The following is a 14269-nucleotide window of genomic DNA, read 5'->3' on the forward strand; positions in this document are numbered from 1 at the left end:
GATTTTTTTTTAACATAGAAAAGTTTCCATTTATGGCTTTGAGGCATGCATGACAACAAGCACTTATAAGCCCTATGATTACAAAGAAATGCAAAAGCATAGTTTATGAATATAAAATTGAAGCCATCTACTTGGAGAAATGTGCCAACCCAAAGGTTTTAGGTATACCATGAAGGAAGAATATCCTGAATAGCTAAACTTTCAAATAATACTTTTCTACCTGTTCTTCTTGCCTTTCTATTTTACTTTCATTTTAGAAGACTCTGCTAAGTCCTATTCTGCTCTTCTTATTTCCTTTCTAAGAAGTTCACTATACAAGGTGTTCCAAAAGTTTTCCTGTAGTTTTGAACTTTAGTAGTTTAAAACTGCACTCAGTCTTTTGGGACACTCTTTATTTCCTTCCTGTATGTCATATTAATTTTGCCTTGGGAATCCTCTAGAAAGTGCTTACTGTGAAGACTGAGTGAGTACCCTGGATGCCTTAGAATCAGCTGGAGTCAGAATAAACAAAAGTCCGTGGTCTTTATTCTTGGTCTTTAGGGGTTGGAGTGAATTGGATAGACGCAGAATTTCCACGACCGTCTTCTCCATTGTCTACTGCCAAAATGTGACTCTTGCTAGTCTTACTCCACCCCCTAGTCCCTCCTACAATTCTCTGTATACACCAATTATCAAGTTAGCACAGGATAGTGGGAAGGGCCATTTTCCAAGCATATGCCCATAGAGTATTGTCCAATAGGTAATTAGCCTTAAGTGCTCGGTTATCCGACCTCAGTGCATTAACCTAAGAGTTTCAGCCCTTTACATCTACTATCTTTATATTTTGCATTTCACTTTAAAAGTTTACCTTATAATTGTGAGACTTAATCATGGTCGTCAAATATTCTGAAGATTTTTTTTTTTTTTTTAAAACAAGTTCCTAAACCAATAAAACATCGTCTGAGGCCTTTCTGGTTTCTGGAGAGATAAAGTAGTAAGGACTACATTTGTGGTTTATTGTTTGTATTTGTCTTTTGTTAATGTTCAACTAATGTTCAACTGAAACAAACCATAGTCTTTTACTTTAAAGAATTGTCAGTATTAAAAATTTGTTAGAAGGCAATGCCATCACCATTTTTCAAAGTTGTTCAGATCATTGTGGTTAGACAAAATTTATATTTTCCACATTGATTGCATTGTATAGATGCGAAAAATTGAGTGATTACTCAGGGCAAAGAATTGAGAAGACATTTTTATTTCTTATTTTAGCTATGCTGACTGCTAAAAGAGGAGTGGGAAAGTTTTTTTTGTTTGTTTGTTTTTGTTTTTTTAAACAAACTCTAAAATGATGCCCTGTTCTTTCTTGCTGAGATGGCCTCTGATCCCTACTGGCTGATTCAGTGTATACTCAGGTCACATTTTCAAAAAGAAAGATGGACATAATTCAAAAGAAAACAAAACTTTTTAAATTGATTGTAAATATTCATTACTATATCTACAACTACTTTTTTTATGTGTTACTTATTACTTATTAGTTAAGCTTTTGTAAAATGCCCTCCACTTAAAGTTAATGATATGCTTAGAGCCACAGTTATTGACAATGTATTTATCAAGGTAGTTGTATGCAGTCCTGAAAAGAGAATTGGATTGTTTGGAGTCAATTAATCAGAGTTTAGTTTCTGTACTACTTGTATAACCTTGAGCAGTTCAACTAACTTCCATTGACTCATCTACTTGAGTTTGAAAATAGGAAGGGAGTAGAGTATCTTGTGCCAGAAAACAGTATTTACTAGTTAAATATGTACACTTCTTTGAAAATGGCTATCCCATTTGGAATTCTGTCTCTCAATGTCATTTTTATCCCTGTCTATTCCTTGAGAATGACCAGAACCAAGAATCTAATTTGATTATATTAGTTATTTGATGAGCCTCAGACACTAAACAGCACCAGCATTGATGATGCTGATGCTGATGGATTATGATGTTGATGACAACAATAACTATTTCCCAGAATGTCCCCTTTGTGATTTTCCCTTTCCTATGCTATTTTTCAGGGGTGGTGGTGGTGGTAATAGTTATTTCTTTTATCATACTTATTAAAGTGACTCAGTAGTTTATATTAATTTTGTGCTAAGTTTAGAATAGATTTAATATTGAAAGAATGAGAATGATTATCAAAGAGAAAAGGGAGTCAAAGTTGTGACCATTAAACTTATAAAATTGTACCTTAGTATAAATTTCCACTATCTTCTGAAAGAATCAGGAAAGGAACTCTCTAAAATCCTACTACTACATAGAAGTAATTTCACACTTTAAAGGTAGTCTGGATCCACATGAATCTATTCAATATGGTCATTTTCTCCTTCACTTCCATAGTTTAGGAACCTAGCTAGCCAAATATATGAGTATTGAAGCACTTTGAGAAATGTGCCAACACAAAGGTATTAGATAGATTGTAAAGAGAAGAAAAAAAATATCAAATTGCTGAGCATGTGAATAGAGTGTATTTTTCTACCTGTTCCTCATTTTCTATTCCATTTTTATTTTAGAGTTTCCTGTCAAGATTTTCATGAATCTCTGGTAGCAAGTGTATCTATGTATGTGTCATGTTTAGTTTGCCTTAGGAATCTTCTAGAAAGGAACTTACTCTATTTATATTTTGCATTTCATTTACCAAGTTGGTACCCAAGTAGGAGGTACTCAAAAGAGGAGGACTTTAATTAGATAGAATGTCACCTATTTTGGGGGTTGATCTTAAGCAAAATATTCTGAGAAATGCAGTTGTCATGGAGTTGAAGGTTTTGTACCTTTAAAGACTGTCACTAATATAGTAACTCTCCCTACCCATGTGACTTAAAACTGTTTATAATCACTACTACTACTTTAAACATTATGATTCTTGATAATCATTTAATTTTACTAAGTATTAAATGAGGCCATTAGGAGTTTCCACATATTTTAATCCATATGTTATTTTTTGTTGCAGAGTTATTTCTTTTATCATCTTGCACTGTATCTAAGTTATTATAATTAAACTTGTTTTATAAGGAAACATATATATCTGATTTTTTTAGAGAATATTTTTATTTGGCTTAGTTTTTCTTTTAAAAAACATGTTTTTAAAAATTTAAGAAAAGTGCCAGACATTATTTAATGAAGTCAATAAAAGTGAAAATAATCGACACTCTGCTCCTGTCAGTGGTGGTTCTATATAGACTGAACATCCTTAGCCGGGCCTTTTTCAAAGATAGATATATCATATCGTATATGTAAGAATAGAATACTTTGTATACCTTGTCCTTGTGAAGGATACCTGCACATTTTATTTAAAAATTCAATTTTGTTTTATTTTCAGTTCCAAATTCTTTCTCTCTCTCTCTCTCTCTCTCTCTCTCTCTCTCTCTCTCTCTCTCTCTCTCTCTCTCTCTCTCTCTCTCCCCCATTGAGAAAGCAAGAAAAGCAAAGCCCCCTACAACTGTATATAGTTATATAAAACAGTTTCCATATTAGCCATTTCCAAAAAAGAAAAAAGAAAGAAAGGGGAAACAAAAAAAGAAAGAAAATAAAACATGTTACAAATTGCAGTCTGAGCTCAGAACCCATCAGCTCTGAATTGGGAGGTAATAGCATATTTCATCGCAAGTTCTTTGAAACTGTACTGGGTCATTGTGTTGATCAAAGTCACTAAGTCTTTAAAGTTCATTATCTTTCCAATAGCTCTGTTGCTGTATAAATTGTTTTGCTGCTTCTGTCCACAGCACTTTGCATATAAGTTCATACAAGTTTTCCCAGATTTTCCCTTCGTCATTTTTAATAGCACAATAGTGTTTCATCACATTCCTATCCCATAACTTGTTCAGCCATTCCTCAACTTATAGGTATTTTCTCAGTTTTCAATTCTTTGCCATCACAAAAAGATCTGTTATAAATAATTTTGTACATATAGGATCTTTTCCTCTTTCCTCTTGTTGCGTGGTTAGAGTAACACTGCACACTTTTCATCTCAAAGAGAAAGGAATTGTTCTCAGAGGCACAGATTTCTAATTTTTTTCTAAAACTTTTAAACATGAGTTTGGCTTGTTGGGAGGTTTTAAAGTCTTTCTGTGTTTAGTCAGATTTTAAATCTTTATCAAAAGCTTCGTTTCCTAGTTTTGGATCCTAAAACCCTGAACCTACCCTTATTGAATTGAAATAAGAGACCAGAAATTTTTTCTATTAAGGAAGGGGAGATTAGAAAATGCAGAATGGCAATGATAAGGAAAAAGAAATAGTAACATCCTGATGTTGTTCACTTGTCTCTGATTATTCATGATCCTATTTGGAGTTTTGTTGGCAGAGATACTAAAGTGCTTTTGTCAGTTCTTTCTTATTTTATGAATGAGGAATGAGCCAAACGACTTGTACTGGGTGACATAGCTAGTAAGTATCTGAAACCAGATTTGAACTAAGGGAGATGAGTCTTTCTGACTCTTACTTAGCCCAGCAGTCTATTTGCTGAATCACATAGCTGCCCTTATGTGAACAAAAATTTTCAGGTTCTTTGTACATGTGTTTCTGTCAAGCCTGCTGTTCCACATAGTATACATTCAGTTAATTTAAAAGAACAAAAACCTAATCTGGCTTCATCATTCCCCATTGCTTCAGTAGCTGATGAAAACAGACTCTTTTCCTTGTGGTATAAAACTAAAACTGAAATCAGGGACTACTAATCTGTAGCTAAGGATCCCTGCAGGCCCCAAATTGACTTAGTTTTAAAATGCAACATTACCTATGTTTTATTGTGGTTTTTTTTTTGTTAAATATTTCCCAATTATATTTTAATCTGATTTCCATGTACTAGAAAGTGTTATCTTTTCTTCTGTTGGATGCCTTAATCCTATAGGGATCAACTAATTCCTCTACTTTTTTCTGGATCACATTTCCTTCCATCTTTCCCCCTAAACTACTTGTTCCCTTTCTCTCATTTATGTCCTTATTCACTGGCTATTTCCCTGTCACTTATAACCATGCCCAGATAGATCTCTTCTATCTTTGAAATACCTTCACTTACTATGTCTTTCTAATGCTTCTATACTAAATCTTTTCTCTCTTTCCTAGTAAAACTTAAATAAAGCCTCTTATCTCAATTTTCTCAGCTCTTACCCTTCTCAATCTATTGTAATATAGTTTCAGGATCCAACATTTAACTGAAACTTTTGCTGTCTCCAAGCTTGTCAATGACCTCTTCATTTATAGATTCACTGTGCTTTCCCCCTCATTTGACTTAAACTTACTCCAGCCTTTCACATTCTGCATACTCCCTTCCTCTTGGACATTCTTTCTTCTTCCCTTGACTTTCCTTACCTATCTACCCATTTCACCTGAGGCTCCTTTACTGAGTATCATTCTTCTCCCATGTGCTAAATATTAGCATCTAGTCAGGTTCTTATAGAGGCCTCATAACAATTTCTTTCTTACTTTCTTGCTTGCATTCTTGCTAGCTTGCTTTCTTGCTTTCTTGTATTTTTTGCTGAGATAATTAAGGTTAAGTGACTTTCCCAGGGTCAGGCAGGCAATAGCTGCTGCTAGGAAATATTTAGTGTCTGAGATCAGATTTGAACTCAGATCTTCCGGACTTAAGGACTGGTGCTCTATTCACTGAGCCACTTAGCTACCCCAAGAATTTCAATATAGCTGGTTTCATTTGTAATCTTATGCTTTTTATTTTATACAGTTAAAGATATTCTTAGAGAGGTCCATTGTCTTCATCACTTTGTCAAAAAAAAAAAGTTTTAAAAGTACTGTTCCCTGAGAATCTATATTCAGATTACAAATGAGATTTTTTTTAAGTTACCAGCTCATTACAATAGATGTATTAACCTTTTTTCCCCCCACATTAAAATCATATGTAATCACTTATAGCATATCTCACCTATGTCCAGCTACATTCCTCATTAGAGCCTCTTACTTTGGCACTAAACTTAATTTTTTTTTAAGAAATATTTTTGAAATCTCTTCTGTAGAATGTTTGCCTTGTCCTTCTATCACTGGGTCAAGATGACATAGTCAGTTTATCACGAGATAGCCATAATTTCCATATCACTCTTGTTCATCAGAATTAAGGCCACCATAAAGAATTCTTTTAAATGAAAATCTTCTTTTCATGCTATACTGTTGCCTGACAATGGAAAATTACCATTATGTGCTATTTGAAGTGTTTTAAGAGGAAAAACTGAACCTCAGTAAACTAAAAATCCCAAAGATCCTAAATGATTGTGAAGTATTTTGTAAATTTTACATCTCTACATAGATGTCATGTATTACTGTTGCTATTAATTTGTTAAGTTTTAATATGGTATCAAGTGTAAGTAATCTGTTCTGAACATATCAATATCTTTGCTGCCTAAGTCTCTCAAGTATTGCTTTAAATGTGTGGATTTAATTTACTAATTGTCCAGTAAGCATAGGATGCTATTTACAAGGCAAATTTAGGACAAAGATGAAGGGAGGCAACCTATTTTCACTTAAAATTTCAGAGCAGATTGAAACCATTGTCTTTAGACATACTTCTAGAACTCTCTAATACTGACTCATGACTACCTTTTTTTTTAATGCTTTAATGTTAAGACAGTATGTGATAAAGTTAGTGAAATATAGCAGCCACAAATGCATGATGCTTTCAATACAATTTTATTTTCTTTCCCCCCTCCATTTTCTGTCTTTGTCTTTATTTTAGTATCAAAATTCTTAAGTTTTTATATACTCTAATAATAGATATCTGAATTCTTCCAATGATTTTATATTATCTGTCCTTAAAGGTAATATGATGATGTTGACATTAATATCCCTTCAGGAGCCACAACAATTTCTAGATCTGTTATTTAGATATGTCCTTTACAAGGTAGCTGGTATCATCTTTAAAAGAATCTAAAATTCTCTTAATATCTAGATCTTTGCCAATCAGTTCAGAATTACCAATATAAAAGTGACAGAACACATATGCATATATTTTTTAGAAAAACATAGTTGTAATAGAATTCTCACTCTTTTTGTTGTTGTTTGCATTTTATTTTCTTTCTCTTTTTTCCTTTTTTGATTTGATATATTTTGTATTTAGCATATATATTTTCACCATGTTTAATATATATTAGATTACTTGCCATTTAGGGAAGGAAGTGGACGAAGGGGCAGGAAAATTGGAATGCAAGGTTTTTCAAGGGTTAATGTTGAAAAATTATCCATGCAAATGTTTTGAAAATTAAAAAGTTTTAATAAACAAAACATAGTTATATATTTGTTACTTCTCTTATCAGGTGCTAGATTTAATTTTTATTTTCTTAAGACAGAAACCAGACTTTAGGGATAGAGGTGAAGTGGCATAATATCTATATAGAGTGCTAGACATAGTATGAATAGATACTTTAGTTTTCAAAATCCACTCTGATTCTTTATTAATTAGTCATCATTTACAAATCATATGGCCTTTTGGAACCTGGTTAATCATCTTTAAAATATTGACAGAATTACTTGTGTTGTAAGGATCAGATTGTATATACATATATATTTGTGTATACATACATACATATATATGATATGTAAAGCATTTTGAAAATCTTAAAGCTATGTAAATATTAGATATTATTAATGAAAAAATTTCATCTGTTGCCTAGAGTTCAAAAAGAATCTATTGACAGTGATTTAAATTTCAGACATTTGTTTTTTGTTTTTTTTTATAAAATACACATTTTTAGTTAATTGTAATTCAGACTAAAAGGATTGAGTTGTTTTATTATTCCAATGAAGGTTTGCTCTCACCAATATGGGCATTCCCTCCACTGATATATATTGTAACCGGACCTCAACTGTCTATTCTGTATGACTACTATCCTTGTCTTTCAAGGAACCTTCAATATTCATTTTCTTGATGTCATTTGATGTCAGTAAAAACATGCTGGTAAGCTATAGCATGTTCTTTTTTTTTTTTTGGCTGAGGCAGTTGGGGTTAAGTGCCTTGCCCAGGGTCACACAGGTAGGACGTCTAACGTGTCTGAGGTCAGATTTGAACTCAGGTCCTCCTGACCTGAGGTGCACTCTATCCACTGTACTACCTAGCTGTCCCTATGGCACTTCTTAATATGTGGCCAATCTGTAGTTTGTTTTTGCTGATTTTACATATCTCTTATATCATCCTTTACATGGTTTCCTCTATATAATTTCTTGTGTATAAAGTATTAAAGCTTGATTGCAGCCATGATGTGGCCTTTCATTGATGCCTCAATTCTTCAGAGACTGATTTGCGATCTTCCAACATATAGGAAGAATGTTGGTATTTAAAAGATGACCTTTTGCATTGTTAAAAAACCTATATGATTTAAAAAAGGCAATCTAGTTCACTCTTTTCTTCTTCCCATTCAATTCTAGGCCCGGCTCAATATCTCTTTATAGATTGTTCAAGACATAAATATTTATGCACGTGCATATATATATAGAGAGAGATGTATGTAAACATATAATATACATATTTGTTGGTATATAGGTATGTGTATATACATATGCATATATAATATACTTATGAATGCATGGATGTATATATACATAAATTCTATTTGGAGAGATTATGAATCTCACTTAGGAAATTCTATAATGTTTCAAGTATGAAACAATCAGCACAATGACAGCCACAAATAGGAACATCTGGAAAACCTTACTATCTATAGGGAATTAAGGTGATTTTTAAAAAATCTAATGTTTTAATTAATATTTATTTTCCTTCCCTCAACAAAAGAAACCCCTTAAAAATACTTAGTTAAGCAAAAGAAATTCCCATGTTGTTCATGTCCAAAAAGGTATATCACATGCAACATTTTAAATCTATCACTTCTCTGTTAGAAAGTAGGTAGGCAGCATGAATCTTTAGTAATCTTCTAAATATAGATATTCATTGAATTGATTGGATTAAGTCTTTCAAAGTTTCATTGTTGTACAAATGTTCCCATGGCTCTACCTACATTGCATCAGTTCATGAGTCTTCCCAGATTTCTCTGAAACCATTTTTAAAATCATTTCTTATGTCACAATAATATCCTATTGCATTCACATGCTATAATTTATTTATTTGATTGAAATCCATCTTTAATGTGGAATCTGTGTTGGCTTTCTTCCATAACAGTGGAAGGCACCTTTGGTAAGTTTGAGTCTCTTTGTTTAATACTTTGATATTAATAATCATTGATATTGAAACTAATTATCTTTCAAACTCTCATATGATTTTGACATTTACATGGAAAGTACCTTGTGGGGGAGAGCTTTTAAAGTCAGACCTGTTTTTCACAGAATTGATTTCTTTTAACAGTTAAGAACAATAATCACAAGAGGATCTTGTATTATTTATATTCTTCAATTAATTATATGTAATTGTAAAGGTGGTCTGCTATAGAATATGCAAATTTCTGCTTTTTTTCTTATACTTTTAGCAAGTATGTATTTAATAAATGTGTAGATTTCTCTCATAAACATTTTCTATCCATGGAAAACTGGGCATATGAGTCAGTAATTATTGTTGTTCTTCCTGTCAACTTTTTTTGGTAATTAAAGGTCCAAAATTTTTTCAACATCAAAATGTGTTGCCATCAGTATAGACCAGTCTAGTCAAGTTGCTTCTTCTGTCTTGTTTTATTCAGTGGCATTTCTGCTTCTATGGGGAAAAAATATAATGTAGTATCTCCACTGTCTTGTATGAAAGAATTTGTCATTAAATATTTTCATTTGTTGTCCTCATTCCAGTTTTATCTTTAGTTGCTCTTAAGATGATTTTGTAAAGTTAGACATCTTGCCATCTTTAAACTTGCTTCCCTTTACCTTTTGACCCTTCTTTGGGGTGATTCTGTGTAAAATTTTACAAACAAGTATATATATTCTAAACCAATGATGCCAATGGTTGCTGTACACCTCTTCTTGGCAAAAACAATTTTTTGGATCTTTGGTTTCATGATTCTGAAATTTATTCAAATTAATATATTTTTAAGAAAATGACTACAACCTGGGTGAGTGGAATCTGTTGCTTTATACGTTTCCTGTTGTTGGTGCACAAATAGCTAATTTAAATAGAAGATGTTTTAATCACATTTTTCATATTTTATTATTTCTCAATTTTGATTAATTTTGATATTTGCTCCAACTCTAGGACTACAGGTGGACAGCTTATTTAGGAATAGCTTCCATGTCAGTAATGAATTATTGTCTGGTCATTTAATTATAATCAATTTTATTTCATTATGTTACTTGACATAGCTTGTGATTAGCACTTTTTGGCTCTTTTCCCAAAGAAATTCTTCACAATATAAATGTTTAAGCCTTTACTTACAATATTATAATCTTTCTTGTTTCTTACTCTTGAACCATATTTTGCATTCTTTCTATGTTCACCTTTTCATTGAAATCACAAAGTATCAAAATATGACTTGGTTGGTTTGGCAGGTACTATGAAATTCTTCATAGAATTTCTTTAATTCTTCATACTCTGCTACAAATAATGAGTGCATAAATTGCCACAATTTCCATGGAGATCAGATTGCAAACACTTACGGACATTATATAACAAGATGATTAAACACGCCCTGAAATGATTCTGGTTAACTTCAGATACATTAATCAATCAACAAATACTTTTTTTTTTTTAAGTCCCTATTCTTCCAGGTGCTAGGAAAAGCTGTTATAAAAGTTCAAAGAATGAAGCAATTTTACTCACAATGAGATTACATCCTAATAGATACAATAAGTATATTTTAAAAATATACATAGGAAAATTATTTATTATATGAAATGGCTCTCTGGGACAGGGGAGGGGAAGGTTTAATGGAAAGCTATTTAGTCAATATAACATCAAAAACATTAAAAGCTTAATTTGTAAAAGTATATACAGTATAAATATTTTATAAATATTTTTTATTTTATTTTATTTTATTTATATAGTTTATAAATATTATATACACATAATAGTTAAATGCAAGATAATTTGGGACACAGGACACTAGCAATTGGGAACGAGAGGAAAGGAGAAATGCCTGGGTCACATCTTTAAAGAAGAGAGCAACTCTGAACCAGAGGCAGGGAGAACATAACTCTACCTCTGGGGGATGCACAATGCAAAAGACCACACTGTTGAGTAAAGTACCTTCCCTTCCAGCAAAGGAGAGAAAACCAGTGTGTTTGGATTGTAAAATGTGGAAGGGGCACATTACTTCCAATGAGTGGAAAGATAAATTTGGATCAGGTTTTACAAAAGAACTTATCTTAGAGCAATAGGGCAGCTAGATGGCACAGTGGATAGAGTGCCAGCCCAGGAGTTAGGAGGTCCCAAAAGCAATAAGAAGATGTGGGAGTTGGTTGAATGAGAGTATCACATGGGCAGATATGAACTTGCCGGAAATTACTTTGACAGCAAGATATAGAAGTGACTGGGAGAGGTGAAAGCTTTGAGGCAGGGAGACTAATCCAGAGGCTATTTTAATCATCAAGATAAGGAAGGGTGAAGGCTGAACTAAGTTAGTGTTAGCAGAGTAGAAAGAAGAGTTTAGATATAAGAAATGTGGATGAAGAAATAACAGGATTTAAAGGTCAGTTAGATATATAGGGTAAAGGAGAATAAGGAGTCAGGATGATGCTGGGATTATAAACCTGAGAAATTGGATAATGATGGCTCTTTTAAAAGAAATAGAAATGTTTCAAGAGGGGAGGGTTTTAGAGGAAAAAGTGGGTTAATAATTTAAAAACAACACATTATTTGCCTCATCAAGGAGAATCTGTGAACTATCCTAAATAGCTGCAGCTTCCTTTTTTATTTTGGTTTGTTTATTTCTTTTTTTTTTTTTTTCCTTGCTGAGGCAATTGGGATTAAGTGACTTGCCCAGGGTCCCACAGCTAGGAAGTATTAAGTATCTGAGGTCAGTTTTGAACTCATCCTCCTGATTTCGGGGCTGGTGCTCTATCCACTGTGTCACCTAGGTGCCTCTATTTGGGTTTCATTTATAGAAAAAAAGGTCAAGGTTAATTAAATTCAGTTCCTTTAGTGGTTCGCTTTTTTTTTAAATAATAGCTTTTTATTTACAAGATATATATGCATAGGCAATTTTTCAGCATAGACAGTTGCAAATCCTTTTGTTCCAACTTTTTTCCCTCCTTCCCCCCACCCCTTCCTCCAGAGGCAGGTTGACCAATACATGTTAAATATGTCAAAGTATAAGTTAAATATATTGATATGTATACATGTCCAAACAGTTATTTTGCTGCACAGAAAGAGTTGGACTTTGAAATAGTGTACAATTAGCCTGTGAAGGAAATAAAAAATGCAGGTGGACAAAAATAGAGGGATTGGGAATTCTATGTAGTGGTTCATACTCATCTCCCAGAGTTCTTTCCCTGGGTGTAGCTGGTTCAGTTCATTACTGCTCTTTTGGAACTGATTTGGTTCATCTCATTGTTGAAGAGGACCACGTCCTTCAATATTGATCATCATATAATATTGTAGTTGAAGTATATAATGATCTTCTGGTCCTGCTCATTTCACTCTGCATCAGTTCATGTAAGTCTCTCCAGGTATTTCTGAAATCATCCTGAAATCATTTCTTACAGAACAATAATATTCCATAATATTCATATACCACAATTTATTCAGCCATTCTCCAACTGATGGGCATCCACTCAGTTTCCATTTTCTGGCCACTACAAAGAGGACTGCCACAAACATTCTTACACATACAGGTCCCTTTCCCTTCTTTAAAATCTCTTTGGGATATAAGCCCAGTAGTAACACTGCTGGATCAAAGGGTATGCACAGTTTGATGGCTTTTTGAGCATAGTTCCAAGTTGCTCTCCAGAATGGCTGGATGTATTCACAATTCTAGTGGTTCACTTTCCATTAGACAAAGATATAACATTTAGAGAATTAGTAGATTAAATTAATATTTATAAATCTAGGAACTTTGTTAGGCAGAACTACTCTTATCATCACCATAAAAATAGAAAAAAGCTAGTCACATGAAGTGAAGGGTCATTTTATCTTTTTTTTTCCTTTTTTTCATGGATTTTCTTGGTCAAGAAATTCAAGTGGAAGCCTCTTCATAGCTAGATGGCCCTTGGAAAATGAACATTTTTTATTGCTAGAGCCATGGTTGAAGCTTTTTCAGAGTGGTACCTACCATAGTGTTCCTCTATTGGCATGATCTTTTAAGAATTCAAGATGGCCTTCCAAACCAGGATGGGGCATCAGAGTAGGACTTTTGTCATTTCATTGTGATTACTTTTTGCATTGACTGTTCTTTTAAACAAATCATAAAGGAATGTAAAGCAGTTTGCTTTCTGATATGTTCTACACATAGCTTGAACTGCATTTCATTGTATGTTTCCTAGTACAATTTAGTGTTACAGAATAAAAATGGGGATCTTTGCTGACTTATTTGATCAGCATTTACTTTTTTTGTTTTCTTCATTAATACAGTTGACAGTGACTTTAGAGAATATCTATTTTCATTTTATAGATGCAATAACAAAACCCAAAGAGATGAAGGTAATGGAGAGATTTCATAGATGATTTGTACTTTAGCTCTTGGCTTCTAAATCTGGTGTTCTTTAAATCATGCCCCAGTGCCTTTCTAAATTTATACTTAGAATTCTCATCACCTTTTATCATCTTTATGGGTTGCAAAACACCTCTTATTACTATAATGTATAATTGTAATCATTTGGATTAGAATTAATTATCACTAGAATTTCCTCTTCAATATTCTTCTTTTTTTTTAATATGGAAAGAAGTACAGCACTTAATCCTCAGATATGACAATCAAGTCAAATGACATAATGGGAAAAAGAAAAACACAAACAAAATCCTCAGGTCAACCTAATGCTTTTGAAAGAAACAGAACACCTTTTATAGATACATGTACACAAATAGTCAATTGTTTGACATTTTAAAAACTCTTTTCTGGTACTGAAAAAAGCTCTTAATATTTGCAAAGTTTATATTTGAGTGCTTTTATGTAGTTTAAGTTAGGAGAAAAGCTGAGCACCCCAAACTTTACTAGGTTTCTATTTACAGATTAGCAAAAACATCATTTTTCCAAATTATAGGTACAGAAAAAAATGAAAGCCAATTAATTATTTATTGAGAGTGTCCACTATGTTCTTTTTTAATTAAAAAAATATTATAGCTTTTTATTTACAAGATATATACATGGGTAATTTTTCAGCATTGACCCTTGCAAAACCTTCTGTTCCAACTTTTCCCCTCCTTTTCCCCCACCCTCTCCCCTAGATG

The 14269-nt window shown here is 32.7% G+C and overlaps 1 protein-coding gene across 9 annotated transcripts in view; it reads left to right on the forward strand.

The window, feature by feature from the left end:
* The window catches only part of SMARCA2 (SWI/SNF related, matrix associated, actin dependent regulator of chromatin, subfamily a, member 2), a 278733-nt gene that overhangs the window by 247741 nt on the left and 16723 nt on the right, over nucleotides 1-14269 (forward strand). The gene's annotated exons all lie outside the window — the stretch shown is intronic.

This window comes from Sarcophilus harrisii, chromosome 1 (assembly GCF_902635505.1).
Source record: "Sarcophilus harrisii chromosome 1, mSarHar1.11, whole genome shotgun sequence".
In the NCBI taxonomy this organism is placed as follows: domain Eukaryota; kingdom Metazoa; phylum Chordata; class Mammalia; order Dasyuromorphia; family Dasyuridae; genus Sarcophilus; species Sarcophilus harrisii.